The sequence below is a fragment of the Pteropus alecto genome, unplaced genomic scaffold, assembly GCF_000325575.1.
Source record: "Pteropus alecto unplaced genomic scaffold, ASM32557v1 scaffold25, whole genome shotgun sequence".
In the NCBI taxonomy this organism is placed as follows: Eukaryota; Metazoa; Chordata; class Mammalia; order Chiroptera; family Pteropodidae; genus Pteropus; species Pteropus alecto.
In genome coordinates, this window is record NW_006441955.1 from 33647191 (window position 1) to 33669852 (window position 22662).

The 22662-nt window shown below is 38.9% G+C and overlaps 1 protein-coding gene and 1 pseudogene across 4 annotated transcripts in view; one reads left to right on the forward strand and one right to left on the reverse strand.

The window, feature by feature from the left end:
• LRRC8D (leucine rich repeat containing 8 VRAC subunit D) overlaps positions 1 to 22662 on the forward strand; it is a 110568-nt gene that overhangs the window by 74207 nt on the left and 13699 nt on the right. The window lies entirely within an intron of this gene.
• LOC112486023 lies at positions 8598 to 8715 on the reverse strand (annotated as a pseudogene).

Consider the following 22662-nt stretch of genomic DNA (forward strand, 5'->3'; position numbering starts at 1 on the left):
CCCTCTACCCCGTGCTGAGCATTTAAGAGTTTTAAACTTTGATGGACACATGGAAAAGAAAGGGCCCAGGAGATTTTCCGGTTATGCTTGTCATCTTAACTTCCGCTGCAAATACCTTTTAGAGGCTGCCTCATGGTATCCTAGGGTGTGCGGCTGTGCTGCAAACTACTTTCCTCAGCTGAGGAAAGGCTTAGGTGCTCCAAGAGGATCATGAAGGGTCAAAGACCCAAACCAGCCCCATCCTGCCTGCTGCCCCAGTTCCTGCCTGTTATTGTTTCTCTGAGCCCTAATGGTGAATCTGCCACATCAGAGTTACTTCTGGTTTGGCAGCCACTGCAGCTGTCCTAGGTCCAGCTCTTTCAAGATGTCTGAGGCAGTGTTGGCCGTTTAACCAGAGATAGTTTGTTTCATGACCTTTTTAATCAGATGGTCTTCTGTTTGTATCTAATTTGTGCCAACTGACATTTCTGTGGAGCTTTGAGATAGATAGAAAGGTCCTTGAGAAAAGAGTTTGTGTAAACTCCATCTCCATATCTGATCACTGTTCCTGCTTTCAGAACAATGACTTTACCCATATTTGAAAGTTTTGTGTGTCTTGTCTTGGGTTGTGCAGGTTGCTATATATATATCCTGCATCAGAGGATCATGCTTTCCCTTTTATCCTCTCTATGGAACTTGTATAGTTAACTGATTATAATGTGGTCTAGTGAAAATCTAGCCTGGGAGCCAGAAGGTGCCAGAACTGGTGGCCTTGGGGCACCAATAAAATCTCTCTGAACTTCAGTTTCTTTGTTTGTAAAATAAGACCAACAAGTCCTGTCTGTGTCACTTTGAGAATACAGTTAAGGAATGTGTGTGACAGTGCCTTACAACTCTATATGTGTGTTGCAGCCTTACAATAACATTGTACATATATATTATTGCTGTATGCCAGGTGCTGTTCGTTTACCTGGGGAAACAACATGAATAAGTTATGATCCCTGCCCTGGAGAATTTTACAGCTTTAGTGAACAACATAGGCTAAAAACCTGGTCATTGTAAAAGGGTGTGGCGGAGCAGAAATGCACAGGACACTCTGGCAACATCAAGGAAAGATAGGAGAGCTGGGTTGTTGGCACAGAAATTCAGTGAAGGCTTCCTGCAGGTGCTGATGGCGGACAAAGGGGATGTTAACAAGGTGAATCAGAGAAAGCTGGATATTCCAGGCAGAGGGAACAGAGTGGCTTGTAGATGAGAACCTGGAAGGAGGGGTGTTGTGATACTAATAGGTGTTTTATTCAATTCTCACTTGCTTTCCGTGGGAGGAAATGACTTCTTATTGAGTAGGATGCCTTGGAGACGATTCAAAGGAGGACAGAAGGCAAGAGATAGAGGTTAAACAGTCATCATCTGTTTCCCTCTTCATTTGCCTGATTTCGAGTGAGCGTTTAGGGTATGGAACAGGAATGAGATTGAGTGATTTATATACATCATCAAAATCCCATGATTAAAAAGAACATTTGTCTAGGTAAGGAACCATATATGTTTAACACTTGAGGTGGGCATTGAAGCATAATAGTACTTACAGAAAGTCTCTATCAAAGGAAGGAGGCTGATTTTTATAAAGAAAGCCTTTTTAGCTCAAGAGGTCTGAATAGTAATTAAAACAAGAGATGGTCCACAAACCACACAAAGCACTGAGCAAGAGTGTGTCAGTCCCGATTTTACAGCCAGCAAAACCACAGCAGCATCCCTTCAAGACCGTTCTTAAGCAGCTGCCTCAGTTGGTTTACATGGCTCATCCTCAGCCTGTATTGTTTACAATCGTATTCTATTAGGAATCAAGAAATCACAAAGCCAGGTATCCAGTGGGGATTTCATTTCTTCTGCAATGGCCAGTGGAGCCATGAGGTGGGCAAGGAATGTAAGGGGTGCATAAGTATCTTGAAGTATCAAGCCTGAGCCAGATCCAGCCAGACTTCTTCCTGGCTGGGAAACAGACTGTGACCATACATTTCTAGTCCAGTGAATCCTATCAGAAGGAAAAATGGCTTCATCAAAAACAGTGTGATAACCAGGAGCCTAATCTCTCTTGCCTCTTCTGTTGACTCTGTCAACATGTGGTGCTGAGGCAGGGGAGACTGCAGAGTTTTTCATGGCTACTTGAGTTCTGAGCTATTTGTCTGAGCCTTTATCCCCCATTCCCTGTAAGCGTAAAGGAGATAGCTGAGCGGAAAGAACAATAAGGAGGCTGCAAGGAGGTCTGGGCTTCACTTCCAGCTCTGCCTCAAACCGTCAGCTTCGGCCCTGAGTAAGTCATCATCAGTGGGTTATAATTTCTCACCTGTAAATGGAGAAGATTGGGTTTCGATCACCTCTGAAGTTCTCTAGATTTAAGCTGGCAGGATTTGAAGCCGCTAACCTTACTCTGACTGCGTCATTGCCCAGTCTCTGACTCTCTTCATCTTTGCCCCTCCCCTTTGGTTCCCACTGTCTCCTCCATTCTTCCCACCGCCCCCCCTTCCTGCCCTTGCCCGACTCCATTCTTTAATGCCAGCCTCTCCATCCGGAGGAAACCCTTTGGTACCCACAGAGGGCTAGATTACCAGAGAGAAGACTACACGTGCGTTCAGGGCACCTGCAAAGCAGAAGCACTACTCAAAAATGTTTTTAGAAGGATTTGATATTTACTGCTTTAAAAAATATCCAAGCAGTCATCATGAGGAAAAAAGCAGACTTTTGCTTGACTTCCTTATTCTTATTTTTTTGGTTTGTTATTCTAATTTAATTTCTATTTGGAGGAACACTATACTCTTTTCGGTACTTAGGACCACTGAAGGCTTAAACTTCTACTTCCGAACTTCTTGGACTCAGCCTTTTCACTAAAGCCTCAAGGAGGTAGAGGCAAGCATTCTGCTTTGCTCCGTGCCCTTTACTCTCTAGTCACCATGTGTGTGCTTATTTTAGTATAGTAACATCTCTGCAGTACGGGCTCTCTCGGGGCCTTCTATTTTGTTGTGTGCTTTCCAGCTGAACACTTCTGTGGTGGGGTTAGGCCCTGGGACAGAGTAAGTCAGGAAGAGAGACGTAAGAGTATAAGACACCCTCGTGCTCCTCCAGAGTGTACAGACGAATGGAGACATAGTTATTCTCCAGAATGATTAAATGCCAAAAGTGGCCATAAATATTTGAAGGAGTGCTATAGGAACAGAGAGGCAGAGCAGTTTCTGAAAGGTGCTCCCTGCCGAAGGGACCTTGACAGAAAGGTGGTGGAGAGTTTTACGATGTTAACAAAATGTGCGTATCTGAGTGACCTGTTACTTTATTTCTAAATTCTGAATCCCATGATTGTGGACTGCTGGCTGCTGCCCATTCTTAGAGCTGCCCAAAACTAGTTTCTCCAGACTCAAGCCCTCTGTCCTTTGAGCCTGCCCCTTCTGATAAGCTGCTGTAGCCGATGAGAAGAAAAACCAAGTTTAGTCTCCTGATCCCACAGAATAAGAGGTCATTTTTCTAGTGGACTCTGTTTGTGTGGTTGCCTAGGGGAGCACATGGCTTTCTGCAGAGGCTGTGAGTAGCCCCGAGTTCCTTATTTTCACCACAGTCTGGTTAAACCCATGTCATCATCATCATCAGCGTCATCAAAGTTAAATGTATTGAGTGGTTATTTTGTGACAAGTACTGCTTAATGCAGTGTTAAGTATGGATTCCTTAAATCCTCACCAGGGCCTTTGAGATGAGTGCTATTTTTTTCCCTTTTAGGGTGAGGAAAGGGAGGGACAGAGATGTTCAGGAATCCGCCTGGAGGTCATACAGCTAATTAATGGCAGAGCTAGAATTTTTACCCTAGCAGTGTGATTCCTGAGTGGTGTCTTAACCATTACGGTACTACTACTGCATGTTTTAAGGAAGAAGGGCTGAGTAGTGTATGGTAGGCTAGGGACAGAATAGGGAAAGTAGTATCATTTCATGTTGGAGGAGAGGAAGAACTGATTTTGAGCAGCTTTCCATCAAGAAGGAAGTTGCTCGAATTGGTAACAAGAGGAAATTCCAGAAAGTCTTCCTCTTAAATATATTTTAGTCATGCCGTCTTTTAAATTCTCCTCATCACTTTTTTTTTTTTGCCCTATTTGATCAAAATAAAAGTCGTCTGATAGGCATTCCTTTTCACTGAGGTACACAGTATCGCATTGCCAAGTATAATTTCCACTCAGGTGATACTGTTCTCACCACTGAGAGAAATGGCAGGATTAGCCAGAAAGGATGGTATTAGGTGTCTTATCTCCTCTCACTCTACCCCAACAATACAGTTTTAAAGTTAGTTATTACTTTATAGCTGTCTTTTGTTTATTAAAAGGAAAAATAAAACAGAATCTGTACTGTCTTTTATATGTTTACCTCCATAATCACCTTTACTGGTATTCTTTACTTTTTCATTTGCATTTGAATTACTCTCTAGTACTAGTTCCTTTCAGGCATATGGTTTTAGTATTTTTTGAAAGGGAGATTGCTAGCAATGAATTATCTCAATCATTATTTATATGGGACTGTCTTTATTTTTGCCTTTATTTTTTAATTGATTAATTATTTTTAGACAAGGCAACCCTTGGTTGACCTCACAAATTACAAGGATCTTGTCAGCTTACAATCCCTTATTTTTTATTTTTTTACGCCTACAGCACCCAGTCCCCAGTCTCCCATCCAGGTAACTAACCAGACCCGACCCTGCTTAGCTTCCAAGATCAGATGGGATTGGGCTTGTTCAGGGTGGCATGGCTGTAGACTGAACATTTCAATCTGTTACTTCCCTTGAATGGAGTTCTTAATTTGATGCCTTGAGTTGAGCCTAGAAATTTTATAGTTAACTCTGAATCGATTTCTTCCAAAACATAAGTATACTTTTAAGAGTCTCTTAATAACTCTGGTATCTAACATCTATACTTGTCATTTTATTTAATGATTCTAGTAGCCTGGGAGGCACCAGTTATTCATTGTTTTTGCCCCTGAGAGTAATTATCATGGAATTCCCAGTATAGCCTGAGAGCACCCAGCTTTCCCCTACATAGGATACAAGCCTGTTGTTGTTACTCCAGGAACCAGAGAAGGTGAGGCCTAAAGAATTAAGGTTGAGGGGGCAGGATGAAAACTTGACAGTAGAAATATCTTTCTGAGCACTCTGGAAGGATGTCTTTTATCCTCCCCCACCCCCATACTTCTTTCAAAGCCAAAGGCATTTTACCCTCAGCTTGGTTCCTTCAAGGTCCCCACGCTCAGCTGTAGTTTTCATCGCTGTAAACGACCATCTGAACACTGAAGAATTTGAGAAAATTGGACCTTCAGGTTTTCTTTGGTGTTAATGGAGGATCCTATAGTTCAACATATAGTTCAAACTTTTTAGAGATATCCACTGTCCACTGATGTGGTTCCTGGGCTCTGTCTTTGTGGGTCAGGCCCAGGGAAAGGACAGAAGGAAATAATATGAAATGAGTTCACTCACATTTCTTCTCTAAAAAGACTGCAGGAATATAAAATGTAGATCGGGGGCATCTGAACTCAGTGGGCTAGCTTCCTCTACCTGCAACTCTGTTTGCTACTCCTACAGTGCTGCAGGGAAGGATATAGATACTTAGCATCCCAACCCCACAGTCATAAGTTCATAGACAGCACTTACCTGGGTTTGAGTCCCAGTGCCACCACTATTAATTAGCTCAGTAATCTTGGGCTGGAAGTTGAAACTCTTGAACACAATTTTATTCCCTAATTTCAGGTTGGTGATAACACCTATTTCACAAGGTAGTTGTGAGGATGAATGAAAATGATGACACATGTTAAAATCGCTCTGTTAGCTGTCCAGTATCCTTGCTGTTATGGTTCTACCTATGGTTGGCTTTTTCAGTAGCTTTTTCACTAGCTACTTGAATTTTTACATGGAAACACTTCATTTTGAAGGATTTTAATAATTCTTATAAAGGATCGGTAGTATATAATATTTGGTTGTGAAAATAGGGAAGAGCTTGTAAAGAAACTTCATGGTGCCTTTCAGGTTTATTTTACCACACACAAAGAAATCATGCTAAGGGTTAAGTGTTCACCTGTGTCATTTTGCTTATAAAGTATTTAGAAGAAATTTCCCAGGTGGTTAATGATCCTCATAGGTCAAAAACCCATTTCCATGTGCTAAGCCACCAATAATATTTTTGATAGGGCTATTTCTCTTTTGAATATATTTTAGATGAATTGTTTTCCTCTAAGAATTCACGTAGAAATTAGATACTGTGTTTTGGACTACTTTCTCAAGAATTTGGTGGCATAGGATATAGTCACATACCTACCCATGAACAAGACAAAACAGATGATCCTAGTTTCCTTCCTACCACATTTTTGCATGTATAGGTATACATACATATATATGTATTTGCATATATACATATATATATATATAACATTGTACATATATATTATATGTGTGTGTATATATGTCTTCGGTAAATAGTCGCTAAAAACTACAAAGCAAGGAGGTCTACCCACTCTTGAAGGGACCCATAAATAACCCTTCCTCCATGCACGAATTAAGAAGCAGTTGAGAGCAGTTAAGGAGTCAGGCTGATGGACAGCAAAGTATCATCTGTATTACTGAAAATGCTTTTTTGGAGAATGTGGCTTTGGGTCTGCCACCAAATGTGCCTTCTGAAATTTCATCCTCGAATCACGTAGACTTACCCACTCTTTCTCTGGAATAGCAGGACAGTGGAAGCTGGTAACCAGCAGAGAGAGCCTACCACCCAACAAGAGAGGAGGCCAGAATTCACCATCTCTGCAGGCAGGCAGATCCCAAAGCAAACAAGGAGAAAGGAGGATGTGAAGAGAGAGGCCAGGTCTATTACTGTGGAGAATTCTCTCCAAGTTATGAGAGTGAATAAAAGTCATCTCGCAGCACCTGCTGTGAGGTCTTCCAAGGCGGATCAGACCTGGCCCTACTTACCAGGGACATTCAGTGAGGAAGGGAGATAAGGCATCTGTACAGCTGTGATTGCCCTTTGCCCTTCTTCACGGCTTTAGCTAAAGCTTTAAATGTGGAGTAGAAGCACATTATATGTGGCTGTCACATTTTTCCCTGGTGTTATAACTGGCTGCCATCCCTTCTCGCTTCTGGCTCCCTTCCTACATCTGAAGCTTCTTTCAAGCACCACTTTTAGGCTTTAAAAAATTAATCTTTATTTGACTAAAAATTGATGAGTGTAGAACAGTTCATCTTCAGAGAAAAATGCCAAATGGTACTGCTTTCCAAATATCTGGTGGTGTATTTGACTTACACCCAAAGGTGAATTTTACCCTAAATTTAATACATTGCATGACGACAGTCAGCTGAAACAGAAGCAAATGCATCGCAGCTGCTGAAGAATAGAAAAAGGTAAAGTTACTGTCATCACTGATGGGAATTTATTATTATTACTGTTAGTACTATGTTTAATTTCATAGCTTTGGAAATTGAATTGTAGTACTTAACTAACAGAACCCCACAATCCCACCTCCCACCCAGCTTCCTTTTTCTACTTGGCCCAAACTTGTATGCTTTTTACAAAGAACAGAATTTTTCATAGATTTAAAGTATACCACGACCTTTTTGTTGGTGTCCTCAGCCAAACTTTTGGGAGCTGGTTGTCAAGTGGGACCTGGGGCTGGCTTTCTTCAGAAAAACCTGCCCCAGTATCAAGCCAAGTTGTGTTACCTACTCCATGTTGTTCCCAGATGGGCTCTGAGATAAGACCAGTCCATGTGGGTGCATTCGTAGTGGCCACTGGGTAAGAACCAGAATAATGACTCCAAAAGTAAAGGGTCACTGCTCTCACCTGCCGAATCATCTCAGCTCAGCCTTGCTGGCAAGGGCTTCTAAGCTGCACTTAGTTTGCTTTGTTGCTCATTGCATTCCAGCCTGTCAGAGGCTCTTTGGCAGATCTCTGGGGCTCAGGTAGAAAGGGGTAGGTCTGGGTGGAGCCTAGGAATCTGGATTTATAATATGAACTCCAGTTCATCTTGACTCAGGTATTACTTTAGAAGAAACACAAAAGAGTGGGTAACTCAAGCTCCTCTCTACAAACCTGTCAGCGTTTATTCATGCAGAGAGGCTATTGTGATCTGTCACATTCAGAGCACAAAGGGTCCCAAAGGGGTTTTTGGCCATCCTTCAGGTACTGGGCTTCCTGTCCTCCAGTGTCTTTATACACAAGTGCCAACAGCCTTCACTCCCTTTTGTTCCTAACTGCTAGGAATGTGCATGAACAGGAAAAATAAATAACAAGGATCAGACAAGTCCTACATGAAATTTTGTTTTGGAACTTGAAAGCTAAACACTTTCATGCCAAAAACCATATATCTCTACCCTGCCCTGGCCTGATATAACCTCACTCTTAACTTACACCACCCCATTAAAAATTTTTGTTAAACTTTGCTAACATTTTTTCTTTTGCTTTTCTTCAAGTGTTTTGGTCTGTTCTAGCTCTGAATTGGTCTCTACCCTTTTTGTGTGTACATGCGTGTTCTCCCTGTTCACTCCTCCCTCCCCGCAGCCCTGGCAACCACTGATCTTTTTTTGTCGTTTGTTTGTTTTTGTTTTTTAATGCCTACAGCACCTGGTATTCCTGGTGGTCTGCCATCCAAGTACTAACCAGGCCCGACCCTGCTTAGGTTCTGAGATCAGACGAGATTGAGGACGTTCAGTGTGGCATGGCCGTAAACACCCTTTTGAAATAACTTTTTCTCCTAAACAGTCGAATTATTAAAAATAAGCATGATACAGGTTTATTCCCATAATAGAGGAAGAGTAGAGGAAGGAAAAATGGCAAGACTCTGCCATGTAGGTCACAGAGTGTTAAAGCATCACAGGATCTTAGAGATCTTAAGTTCCAAGGGAATGTTTTTTCCTATAGAACTCACTTAAACTTACGACTTAAAATGTGCTAAACTTGTATTATTAGTCATTATCACACATGATTGCCCTATTTCTAAATTGCAGATAAGTTATGGGTGGGAACTTTAGTATAACTCTGGAATGTGGTCTTCGGGTCCAAACAAAAAAGGTACCAAATAAATGCTTCATAGGGTAAATCTGAAGAATTTATTTTATAAACATTTATTGCATAGCTTTTGTATACCAGGCAATTAGAACCTAACTGTTAGATGACAAATATGCAAAGATCAATAAGACACAGTTTCTCCTCTGGAATAGCTTACAGTCTGTTGGGTAAACAAACAATATATTAATGGTTACCCTAATGAACTGTGAATAAAGTAGTATGGAGACTCAGCTACTCTGAGCAGCTACCTTGGGTTGGGGATGAGAGGCAAATGGCTTTCTGCCTTGGGATGGGGATGAGAGGCAAATGGCTTTCTTTGAAGGATATGCTTGACTTTAGATTTTAAGACACAATCTGACATAGGCTTCTCAACCTGAGACCTAGAGGTTTTAATTGTCATAGTTAGTCAGTGTCAGAACTAGAGTTCCAGTAGAGCTTTACTGTTTCTTCTAGAAATAGAACTTTGGATACCCAAAGAAATAATTGTTTTGGGGAAAGGGGGTTGACTGAATATAGTTTCTCCTGGAAGAACCTGGTGTTTTTATAGTCATGTTAATCATAAAACTCTCTTAGAAGGATTGATTAACTGTTAAATTTTCTTTTGTATGAGCCTAAAGTAATAGCCCTCCTAGTACTTGGACTAGCTACATAATTTTAATATTTTATTACAAAAACAGTAAAAGACAGGGCAGTCTGGAAACTTGCTAATTGGAATCATCTGTGGCCCCACAGGTAAGGACAACGGTCCCCAAACATTTTCGGCTCCAGATACTGGTGTTCCCATGAGAATCTAATGCCTGATGACCTGAGGTGGAACTGAGATGGTGATGCTAGCAGTGGGGAGTGGCTGCAAATACAGATTAAGTTTCACTTGCCAGCTGCTCCCTGCTCACCTCTTGCTGTGTGGCCCAGTACTGGTCTGTGGCCCGGGGATTGGGGACCACTGATCTAGGATATAGAAATCATTACGCCAAATATATCAGAAGGTCACACAATAAAATTAGGCAGATAATAGAAGAGATGAAAGAATCTTCTTCTATTTTCTGAGCATTAGAGAAACTTAACAGAAACTCCTAGTACATAATAGAAACTTAATAAATGGCACCAAATTATTTGAATGTTGAACCCTATCTTAAATATTTTCTATAAAATTATTAACATCACTGTACTTTTTTGTTTTTAATTAATTCTGATTATAAGGATTGGTTAGATGAGAGTGGTCTTTTAACCTTATAAGGGTGCCTAAAATTGCTGTTCCCGTAAAGTTTATTCCTAAATTTTTGACCATATGTCCACAAAAGCATTTATAAGTTTATTCTATCGTATCATTTGTAATTCCTGATTAGTAGAATTAAGTGGAATAATCCAATAACCTCATCAAGAATATTTGAATACCTTCCTTCCTTATATTTCTCTAAAATGACAACCTGCAAAAGTGCGCGTGTGTGTGTAGTTTTGCTTCCTTGTATACTAGTTTTTAGCTCTGTGACTTTATGAGGATGTTGCCTATCATTTCTAAGATTTTTTTTCACCCTTAAAATTAGGGAAATAATTTGCCTATAGGAATTGTACCAAATAAATAGTCTTTGTAAAACCTCTTTCTCAATTAGCCTGGCACATACTTGAATCTCAGTAATTTATAACTGGAATTATATTGCTACATTTCCTATGGCTATGTTATAAAGCATTAAGAATAGTCACAAAGAAAACCTGTTTGGTATTGAGAAAAAGTACCCATTCTTTCCAGAAGGTAATAAGAGTATGATAAAAATCCTGCCTCTCTATTCTTTTGGGGTTCTGGTAAACATTTTTTACAGCAGCGGGTTTTAATGATTAATTTTGAGGCTTGAACCAAAGCATTATTGACTAAGATAAAAACCACAGGCCCCATGAGTCAGTCAGTATTGATGTTGGTCGAAAGCCAATGGAGTACTGTTGTTTAATATATTAAATATTAAATGCAGAATCTTTTGGTTTGGTGAGTGTCGCTAATACTGCCAATTAAAACATCCAGTTTGATTTACAGATGTTTACTTTTATCTGTATACAATCCATTTCACCTGACAGGTACTCTCTAATAATAATAAAATACTGTTAATAGTCCAGATAATTTGCTAAAATTCTGTGTGAATTCAGTAAAAATAACTTTATTTAAATGTTTATATTTTTTGCTGGGTGGCTAAATTCGCATCTTTAATATTACCTTAAATGCTTATAATATTAAAGTACTATAAATTATGTTTTAAATCTAAAACTAAAACAGTAGAAATTTTATGGGAGTATGGGCGCCCCTCCCTCTTCATTTTCTGCTTTTCTGTAATTTCTAAAATATCATTCAAAACTCCGACTTTAAAGGCCTACAGTTTTCTGAAATACAAACATTTCTGATTCTATCTCCTTAAACCTATATTGTCTGTGTTAGTTTCATATCTGACACTGGAAATAAGTTTTTTTAAATCATTCTTAGTGTGTCACATTTTTTCAAAGTTCTGCTGAAGTGTATTTCTGAAGCAGACAACCTACATTTCATCACTTTCTATAAATTTCTAAGAAGTAAAAATTGTGGAATAGGACCAAATCAGAAACTTCCAGGCTTAAAAGAATATTTTCAGAAAAGCAATCCAAAAATGCCAATGATTACAGTTTCACAAATCACAACAGTAGCTAACTCATACAGCCTTTATTTTGTGCTAAGAACTGTTTTAAGTGCTTGTATTAACTCGTTTAATCTTCACAACAAACCTGAGGTAGGTGGTAGCATCATCATTATTATTATTGTTATTATTACTACTACTACTACTACTACTACTACTGCTACTACCCCCCACCACCATTTCATAGAGAGATCAAGTAACTTGCCTCGTAACACAGCTAGTATCTGGTAAACTCAAAAGCTAAACCCAGTCTGGCTCTAGAATCTAGTCTTGTCATTATTACACCTAGGGCTAACTATAGACCCAGCTTCCACAAAACTTCCACAGACTTACAGTATGATTTGTATTTGAGTGATATTTTTATGTTTCAAACTTTTCTAAAATACGTTTTCTAGCACTAAAATATGTAAATTATTTTAAATTGTGTGTGTGCTATGAGCAGATGTGTAAGAGGAGTTGTGCTGTACATTGATTTTGCTGACAATCTCTCTAAGCTTAGTTTGCTCAGAGTTTTAGCCCCAAAAGGGACGTCAATAAGTATGTAATCTGATTTCTTTCTTTTCCCAGTTTACAAATAAGAGTAATTCTTCCATGAGTCCCCCAAAGTTAGTCATTTCCTGCTTTGTAATCCCACAGCGCTTTGTTCATACTCTGTATTTTAAGTAAATACTAATTGTAATTAATCTGTTTATATGTCACTTCTTTTCATCCCCCACCCTTGCCTCCAAGTGAATTCTTAAAGAGCTGGAACCAGGTCTAATTTATTTTTGTCTTCCACCAGCCTGGTGACAAATGGATGAATCATATTGCCTGGAGAGATTAAGGAACTTGCCTAGATTAGCAGACCTGAAATATGAAAACAGCTTTCCTACCTCCCAGTCTAGTACTTATCACTCATAGAGATGTTTTCTAATGATTTGGATGCTTGCAAGGGCACAATTTTCATACTCTGTTCCTCCAGACTAGCCCATTTAGAAAACAATAATAGTAATAGTGTTGATAATGAAGATGGTGATGCTGCTGCTGCCATCACCACCTGTCCTACTGTATCATATTGAGGATGAAATGAAATGATAATGTTTGTGGAAGCTTTGGAACTAGTAAAAAAAACCCTTCTACAAAGATGTATATTGCTGTTCTAATCTGTTACTATTTATGTTTGATTTACAAAGTATTTTTACAGTCTGTATCTCACTTACTGTTTATTACACCCGTGTTGTGGAATAGATGGCCTCATTGCCATTTCACAGATGAGAGAACTGAGGCTAAGAGAAATGAAGCACTTCAGCTGCAATCATAAGTGCCTGAAGGAAGCCTGATCTCTAACCAGAAGGAGACTGCACTCCCTCAGGGTGTGTCATCATCCAACTGAAGCCTGCAGAAGAAAGCCCAGAAGAGACCCACAGGAGAGATGAGAGCTAGGCTCTTCTAAGACCAAGGGCAATTATATATGTGTATTTAAATTCTAGACAGATTTTTTGTTTTATCACAATGTGGGGTCTGGGCACAGAAAGTTTTATAAGATAAGATGAGCAGCGTGATTTTGAAGTGGCCTACCAGGATTGTTAGAAGCAGCAGCAGCACCAGCACTGTGGGCAGTGTGGGTCCAGGCAGGAGGAGGCTAACCCCTCCATCGCTTTTGTCTCTATGGGGAGTTCTTTACTGTGACTCTCAGAGGAAGTGAAGGATGATAAATCCAGCTGCCGCTTCCTGTTTCTATAATTCTGAGGTGGTTTTTTGTTTTTTGTTTTTTTCCTTTTCGTTTTGTTCGTTTGTTTGTTTGTTTTTTCCGGGGGTAGAATGCTTTATTTTGAAACCAGTGGAATATACTCTCAACCTGTTCCTTGTTAGTATTTCCTTGAAAACTAGATACACTCACTTGGGCTTTAAATGGGTGGGTGGGTGGGTATGTATGTGTGTCTGAAATTCCCATGATGCTGCCTAGGCTGGCTCACTCTGTTTCTCAACAGCAACAGAAAGAAAACCAATTAAGGCAGATATTACTGGGCAGGAAGCTCTATATAAGATAACAGTCTGATTTAGAGGAGGCCTGTAATTTGTAGCAGTGGTATTACTATCTCAGTTATGCTTGTGCAATTCAGAGCTGGTTTTTCTTCTGCTTGTGTTGTATGATTAGTAAATAAAGTACTGAGTCATTTAAGCAACACACTAGCTCCTCATCCTCCATAGTTATGGAAAATAGCCATTAAATATAGATTACTGAGATTCAACGTGTGGTAGGTTTGATTGTATAACCAGTGGCTCCATAATTAAAAGTAACAGGTAAAAATATTTTCTCTAATGCCAGTTTTTTTCATTACTAATTTAAGAGACAGAATTTGTATGGGGGTGCCAATGGTACATCTTTTCAGAAGCACTAAAGGAAATTTATTTGGCTAAGTAGAATTATAAGAATATAGTAAAAATAGCCCACCCCCTCACTGAGTAAGGATCTTAGCTCTGGTTTAAGTCCCTGAGCCCTCTTTTAATATTACTAAAATCATAGCCATGGCAGTACCTGTGTTCATAGTCAGTACATATTTTGTATTTATGAACTGGCTGGGCCAAGTTATTTACTCTTTAAGAATTACAGTTACAGTTTATAATAAATGAATTCAGACTAAAAGGAAATCTTCATAACCTAAATTTAAAGAAACACTTATACTGAATATTTGGTCTGACTTGGCAAACCCCTGAAGGTAAGTAAAATTGTGAGGCTGTAACACTCATGGGGCCTGTTCTAGTGCACTGGATATTATAGAACTCTCCAGTTCTAAGCTCAGCGATGCCGTTTCCTTGTTGAAACCAACAGTTTCTTGATTGATAAATGAAGCTGAAGCTATTTCTTTGTCTCAGCAGTTTGTAAGAGTCAGGTTAGTTGGAGTCCGTGCATGTGCTTTTAGAACCTGAGATGATGATAGTCTTTAGTTAGATAACACTTGTTAAATGGCAGTTCTGTTGTAAGTGGTGAATTCACTTTTTACACTTTGCTCCTTGTGTCCTGAGGCAGCCTTTGAACACCAGCGTTTTGTCTCGTTCACTTAAGGGTTCCTTCTAATAATTTTTAAATTGGAGGAGGGAGGGCATAATTTAATAACTGTGCAATCTTGGTCAAATTCAAGCTTTCTAAACGTCAGTTCTCTCTCAGTAAAACTAGAACAGTAATACCACTGTCCAGGGAGGATGTGACAATTTAATGAGCTTGAGTATGTGAGTGTTTGGTTGCTCAATAAAGGATAGTTTCCTTCCTGTCTCCTCCTGTATATTTGCAGTACTCTCAGTGTTGAATGATGAGATACAGCCTGAGATTGCCACTTAAAGATGCCAGCAACACATGCCACCTTTCCTCCCTTCCTCATCTTTCCCCCTCCATACTGCAGCCAGGGAAATGAGAAGTAAATTAAGCTGCTGTAGGTTGTCACCACTACTTTCCTTTGGCATAATAAGTATTTTTTCTGACCTTCTTCCTCTCAGTGTATTCTGACTTGAGCTCTTTTAATGCTGGGCCTTCACAGGGAGTTTGAATGGGTGAGAAAGCCAGATACTGTTTGCATTACTGGAACATATACGGAGTTACTCATATGTCCATGTGCTGTGTTTTCATTTCAGGGTTATGTGGGCTGTGGAGTTATTTTTTGCAAGGCGCTTTTTTTTTTTCTTTTTTTTTTAATTTAGACTTTCCCAAAAAGGATCCTTTAAAGTTTTATGACTGGATAAGTAATATGGTGGTTAGCAAGGTTAATATTTACCAACTTACTGAAGGGAAAAGCAAACAACATATCCAACCTCTGTTTAAGAATTTCCGTAAAATTATGAATTCTTTAATCTTAGTACCTTAATTTAGTTGTAACAGCATGCTACATATTTGAGTCAGAGCTCCTAGTAGAAATGTGTTTGCTGTATATGATTTAACTTCATGCTCAAAATAAGAAATAGTTACTTATAAAACATGTCTAATTTCTCACCCTGCTATTATCAACTTCTACCTCGCTGTTTCTTTCCTATCCTAAAAAACACTCCCTGCCATCAGACTTGCCTCTCCTTCTTGCTGTTGCTTTGTTTTTCTCCCCAGCTGAGGTTCGAGAAGCGAACAGCCCCTTCCCCACTTAATCCTTGCCCACAGCGAGCCATACTTCTTTGCTCAGTGCTTAGGCTGAAGTTTCGAGTGACTCAACTGCAGCCACTCTTTTTTCTTTAACTTCCGGGACTAGCTTGTGATGTTGCGTACCACTCTCTTCTTTAAGTGTTTGCCTCCTTTGGTTTCCAGGACAGAGTTCTCTTGCTCCCCCTCCGACCCTTTCTTCTCCTCCTTTGCTGAATCCGTTTCTTCTACCTGTTCCTTGAGTGTTAGTGATCCCCAGATTCTTTGACTATTTTCTCTGTAGGTACTCTCCTTGGGTCATCTCCTCTTCCATAACCCGATCGTTCATAAGTAATGCCACCTTAGACCTGACCACTAGACTTCTTCAGGTTATTGCACCAATCCTAGTTATTCAAGCTAAAAAATTTAATTTACGCGGAAATCATCTTAACTGATGTAACTTTTTCACTCACTTTCCCTCTTCCAGTCTTTTCTCTCTCCATTCCCTCTTCCGTACTCTGGATAGAATTCTTTTTAAATTGGAACACTAAAATTATTGCGTCTCCCCCCGCCCCGACCCATTCATACCCTAGGAGGGGTTCCCTATTGCCCCTTTCTTAATTGGATCTGACAATGTTACATTTTCCTGGAGCCCTGTTTCTGGAAAATTCCCTACCATTTTGTGTTCTGGGAAACCAGAAAGGAGTACTTTGCTCTCAGATATTCTGAGATAAGACCCACCTCCATCCTTCCTCCTGACTTCCATAAGACTGTTAAATGACTCCCTTGTTTACCGGCTCCTATGCGACTCCAGGACCTTTCCTTGTCTTTGAGACAGCCCTTATTAATGAATTTTCTCCTTGTTGTAACAGCCTGAATAAAACCATCTCCTTAATTGTCAATTGTGTTTTGTCTGTCATGGGTGTTACCCTTTAAGTTTTTTTATGGTTACTATTCTATCGTTTTATGTTTAGTTATATTACTTATAATGTCTAAGTACATTAATGGATTATTTGTTAATATGAAATTATTTTGTTTTATATCTTCCACTGTAAGTTTTCAGCAGTTATGGAAATTCTTGCATTAGAGTTAAGGATCAACTATAAGAAGAGTCTTTCTATTTCTGTGCTTTTATTTAGAGGCATTTTTTAAGAGTTCAGAATTTTATTAATTATGGTACCAGTCACTGCTGTAACAGAGACTTCCAAATACAACGGCTTGAATAGGATAGTTATTTCCTTCTCATACGGCAGTGCTAATGTGAGCAGCCAGGCACTAGCAGGCCTCATACTTGGTTTCTAAGGTTGGGCCTGCTTCCCCATTTTGTAGCTAACAAGAAAAAGGGGAAAGGAGGGCCAAATCAAGTAGCCTTGTCTTGACAGAGGTTACTACCAAGCGAACAGTCACTTCTTCTTACATCCTATTGGCCCAGCTCAGTTACACAGCAATACCTGGTTGCAAATGAGTCTGGGAAATGTTATCCTGAGTTGGACAACACTGCTCCCATCTAAACTAGATGGTGATGGTAGCAGTATCTGTTACCAAAAAGGAGAATAGGAGAATGGTTTCTGGAGGATACTGAGTAGTCTTATCACAGGAAAGAAGAACTATGTTGATTAAAAAGTCGTACTGGGAGTAAATGAGAAATTTTTTTTTTAAACCCATCCGGACCTACTTTGGAAGGTTTCAGTGGCCATATGTAGGTAGTAGGAGTCAACACCTCTTACTTTTTTCTTTTCTTTTCAGAAAGTATGCCATTCAGGGCTAAGGACATACAAATGGAAAGGACAGTTTGTAGCTCTTATCCTCAACTAATGCATTTGTGGTTAAAAAAAAATTTTTTTTTGATGGTACCATATCCATGAGCATATCTACAGATTAATGCATAGCATGGAATTTCACTCTTTACTTTTACTCTTTTTGTCTCATCATTTATATTTTCACGTTCAGTATAACTTGTGGTATCATTTTGTCACTATCTTCTGAAAGGTAATGTTGACTATTCTCTTTCTAAGGGGAATTATTCATTTCATCCCTTCTTGTATTCTTTACTCTCAGATGTGTAAACAAACATCTGTCAGTGTATTGCATTATTTGGATCAGTTTCCTGGCTGGTATGCCATAGCACACTGCTACCAGAATAAGTACATATTTGCTAAAACATTCTCTTAGCCCAAAGTGTACGGCACAGCAGCCGTGAGCAGCTTCATCCGTTTTTCTGCTTTGTACAGTACAAATATTATCATTTTCTATGTCTCTCCTAATGTAGAAAAGTGTGGGAAATGATGTTTAGATGGTTTCTATTTTATCTTTTTTTTAACTCTAGATTTCTTACTAGAAAAGAATCATAACATGCAACATACTCTCATGATAAAAAGACAGTCCCCAGTCAGAAAGCAGTGAAGACTATACTGAAGCATCAACTACTTTTAAACGATTAATAGCTGTGAAATAGCTAAGATAGGAAGTGTCTACAAATTATTTGCTTTAAAAAATGTAGACTCGTGTTTATATATGAGCATTACATAATAACATCAGAATGTTCTAGCACATGTGGCCTATACTTAGGGTAACATCAACACCTGGTTTTCCCGGAAGAGTCCCAGTTATACCTTATCCTGTGCTCTACCTTCTCTAACATTTGTCACTCTCAAAAGTTTTCCAGTTCAGAAGATGAATATGTTTACTTTTATTGCATATTGCATTGGTCTCAGCAATCATCATTTTCTTGACATTCATATACTTTTCTGTCGTTTTTGATTAGGATATACTAGAACTATTTACCTTAAATAATTCTGGGCAGAATGGTGTTAGTACTTTATGTTTCCTCTTTTCCAGAATACTGAAGGTAAGCATGGACAGATCTTTAAGCTCCGAGAGGGCAAGACCTGTATCTGTCTTGCTCTACTGTGTATATATTCTCAACACCTGTCACATTACCTATGCCAAATATTTGTTGAAAATGTAAATGGCATGAGCTTGCTGGCTTTATGACAACAAAGGTTTCCTAAAGTTTATGATGGGCAAGGTCAATTACAAGTCCCTAGTACCTAACAGTGTTTTAGAATGAATCAATGAAAGATAAATAACCACCCTCAGTCTTAAATATTTCATAGCATTAACAGCCTCTACCTAATGATACTGGTCCATCAAGAACATGGACATAATTATAGTCCTCATGTGTTGCATGTAAAATCACAAAAATGAGCAAATTTTATCTCGGTTATAATGATCTGTTTTTACTGTTTTTGGTTTTCCTGAAGAAGAGAAGAAGACAGCATTTAATCACTCCCAAAATTATCACACCTCAGATGAATAAATTCTATCACTTAAAAGATTTAGACCTTATTTCACATCCAGTATTTGATACTTTAGTCTGGAATTCCCAATGAATGTTCCAGGAGTGAGTACCAGATGGCTGAAATATAAGTTGACTTGGGTAGAGCCTAAAGGGTGGGTCTGGTCATGTGCATTCTTTTCAGTTCATTACCCAAGGGCGTGTGTGTGCAAGTGTCCTCTGCTCTGTAAGCCATGACATGAAATGAGTTGCGAAGCACTGTTAATGATCTCCACAGTTAAAGTTACCAGGCACTTAAATAAATACATTGGCATCAGCAGCACTGTAGTATGTAACACATTTTTTCATAAATGTTACCTTGAGTTTTTCGGTTTTTTGTTTTTTTTTTTTCTCAAAGTGAAAAAAATATCATGGCTTATCAGAAAAGAAATATCCCAAGTTTCCCAAAGTCAAAGCTCTTGGTGTAATCTTAAAAGAAGCAACTCATCTAAAATAAGTAACAGCATACTGAATTAGAAATTATACTTATTTATATTCCGTACCTTCCCAATACAAAAAGGTTTACGGGTTTAACGAACTATAAGCTGTTCGATTGTGATTCAGTATGACAGCTCCACTAATTCTTTATAACTGAGGGAAAATGTTGTAAATCATAACATAACTATGGCTCTCCATGAAAACTCTACAAGTTCATTATAACATGGGAAAAGGAAAGAGACTGTGAATTCTATGCATACCTTAGCTAGTGAGGGACTTCCAGTTAAATGTCCTGTCAGACCTGCTTTTCTAAAGATCATTTGTAATTTTCACAAGAGCTGCACAAATAGATACTAAATATTTACAAACAAGATTAAGTAAATTGAATATGAATAAAACATTCTTTTGTTTTATCAAATCCTTTGAAATAGGACAAAAATGGTATTCAGCCAAGTTTACCAATTTGTCAATAATTCCAAAATAAGGCTTTGTTCACATTACTTTAAAAGGCTAACCCTTTGGGGGAATATTTAGTTAACTCTAAGATGGTTTCTAACGTCAATAATGCATTCCACTCTTAAGAGATTATATTGCCAAAGGTCATTAATTATTTTTAAGAGTTTTGATTGTCCTTAATCTCTGTCGTTTTTGACTGATTTATACCTTTATTCTCTATAATTCCTCTCCTTACATTGGTTTTCTTGATTTTCTGTTCTTTTTTTTGTTTTTTCATTGATTTTTTTCCCCCCTCGAAGCCTTCATAGTTATTCTTAATACCTATTGCTGCCACATTCCAAACCCTGGGTTTTCTCAGGAGTTCCCACTTTTCGCAATTTTTTCTGGACACCTAGAGCCAATTTTGGGGAATAGTTGAGGTAGAAACATTCAGTGTGCTCAACATTATACTGGGTATGATGTGTGTATCTTGTCACAGTGGTGGTTTATCCCCATTTCGTTGATAAGGAAATTGAAAGGCCACCTTTACACAGTGATATGAGGCATTATTTGTATTCTCATTTTACAAATGATTTGGTAAGGGGTAGAGGGGGGTGAAAATGAGGCATGCTAACTACTTAAGCCACATTCTTATCCATTATGCTACCAACTTGTTAAGAATTAAAATTCAATTTTAAATTATTAGCTCAGTAAAAAGAGCCTAGGTTATTTGTGCATAATTTCATTTTTTTATTATCTTTGTGCAGGTTTAAAGGATTTGGTTTTGTTCTCATAATAATCCCCCTTGTATCTTTGCTACCCCCTGCTTGGCTATTATTTACTTAGAAAATGCAAACTCATTTTAATATTGACCCAAAGAAAACACAGTAAAGAATGAAACTATGGGATAATGAAGTTGTTTTGTTTTGTTTTGTTTTTTGCTTTTGTTTTTCTACTAGTTTCTATTTTAGTTTATTCTAGAAACCAAATTTTATTAGCATCAATATCACAGGCTTTGACTGTAGGATTCTTACATTATTATATGCTGGCTCCTTTTTTATTATATTGCACATAATGTTGTACCGTACAACACATTATATGTATGTACTCTTGAAACACAGATGAAGACAGGACTATTTTTCTTTTGACTAATGTGCCTCACCCCAGAAGCATTGTAAAAAGATAGATATTGAATCATCTGTATGTTGATACAGTAATGTTTTTTGAACTGTCTAAGCTTATAGATTTCGTGCCCAAGCATGTGAGGGCTTACTTTTCATTTATTACATAAAATCTACCTACTTTTAAAAAGGATTAATAGGTGATTCTGGAAGATGTGTGAAGCGAAAAGGATTCAAAGGGCATATGAAAAATATAGTTACAATAAAACCTTGTGAATGGATGTAAAAGAACAAGAGTACAGAATCACAAAGTAGAGAATTAAGAGGAATTGGGGGGTCATCCTTGACACTTTTCTCTCCTTCCCTCTCCTCATATAATCTATTAATTCCTGTTGTTATTTCTTTGGTCCGTTAGCTCATAAATGCATCCATTTTACTCCCTTCTTCACCACTCACAGCCTAATCTTTGCCTTTATCCTTTGCCCAGAGTAATGCAATAGCTGCCTTACTAATCTCACAACTTCCCTCACTAACCTATACACTAGGCCCATAGTGATCTTTCAAGAGGCACAAGTTTTTAGCCACCTCCCATCTCCAGCTCAAAACACATCAATGGCTTCCCACTGCCCTTAGTTCAGTGACATCAAAAACTTTCACATGGCTTGCAAAACCCAGTATCATGTCACACAGCACATCTCTCTCACTCCCTAAGCTGCAGGCTGCTAACCTTTCAGTTCTTCAGATGTTTTTTGCTTGCTCCTCCTCTGTCTCCCCCCGCCCCCCGCACCGTCTTTTCCTCCCTCCCTCCCTCCTCCTGTGTCTCTTTCTCTCTCCCCTCTTCCCCCCCTACCCCACCCTCCCACCACCACCACAGAGCCTTTGGACATTCTGCCTAGCCTACCCCTTGTACTCTTCACACCTCACTCAGTCCTGACTTCCTCCCTGATCATGGTGATTGGAGGAAAATCCTCTATTACCCACCTTCATTATGATGCAGGATGGGAACGAATCCCCCTCAGTGGGTACTCAAGTCCCACACTGAGAGAGAGAGAGAGAGAGAGAGAGAGAGAGACAGAGACAGAGACAGAGAGACAGAGAGAGACAGAGACAGAGAGAGAGAGAGAGAGAGAGAGAGAGAAGAAGATCTTGACTGAGCACAAGAAAGAATTCAAGAGCGAGCCAGAGTTAGAGACAAAAGAAAACTTTATTAAAGAAGGAGGAATTCTCCACAGCCAGAGAGAGTGGTCTCTTCTCAAAGACAGAGAATGAAACCCCGAGTGTTCAGGAAATTCAGTTTATATGTGATTCTTAGTTTCTGTGAATTAAAGCTTAAAGTTCCTGTTTTCCTTTCATGGTATGAGGTATGCGGTATTAAAGACATGTTAGTAACCTCAGCCTTTGTTCTGTAGGTTCCCTATGGTATGGCCGTAGGGAATGAATGGTTGGGTTTATTTTGTGTGGTGTACAACTTAAAAGACTGTTTTTCTGTTTTTCTTTCATGGTATGGCTATGCAACAGTAAAGGTATGGATAAGTAGTTTGTC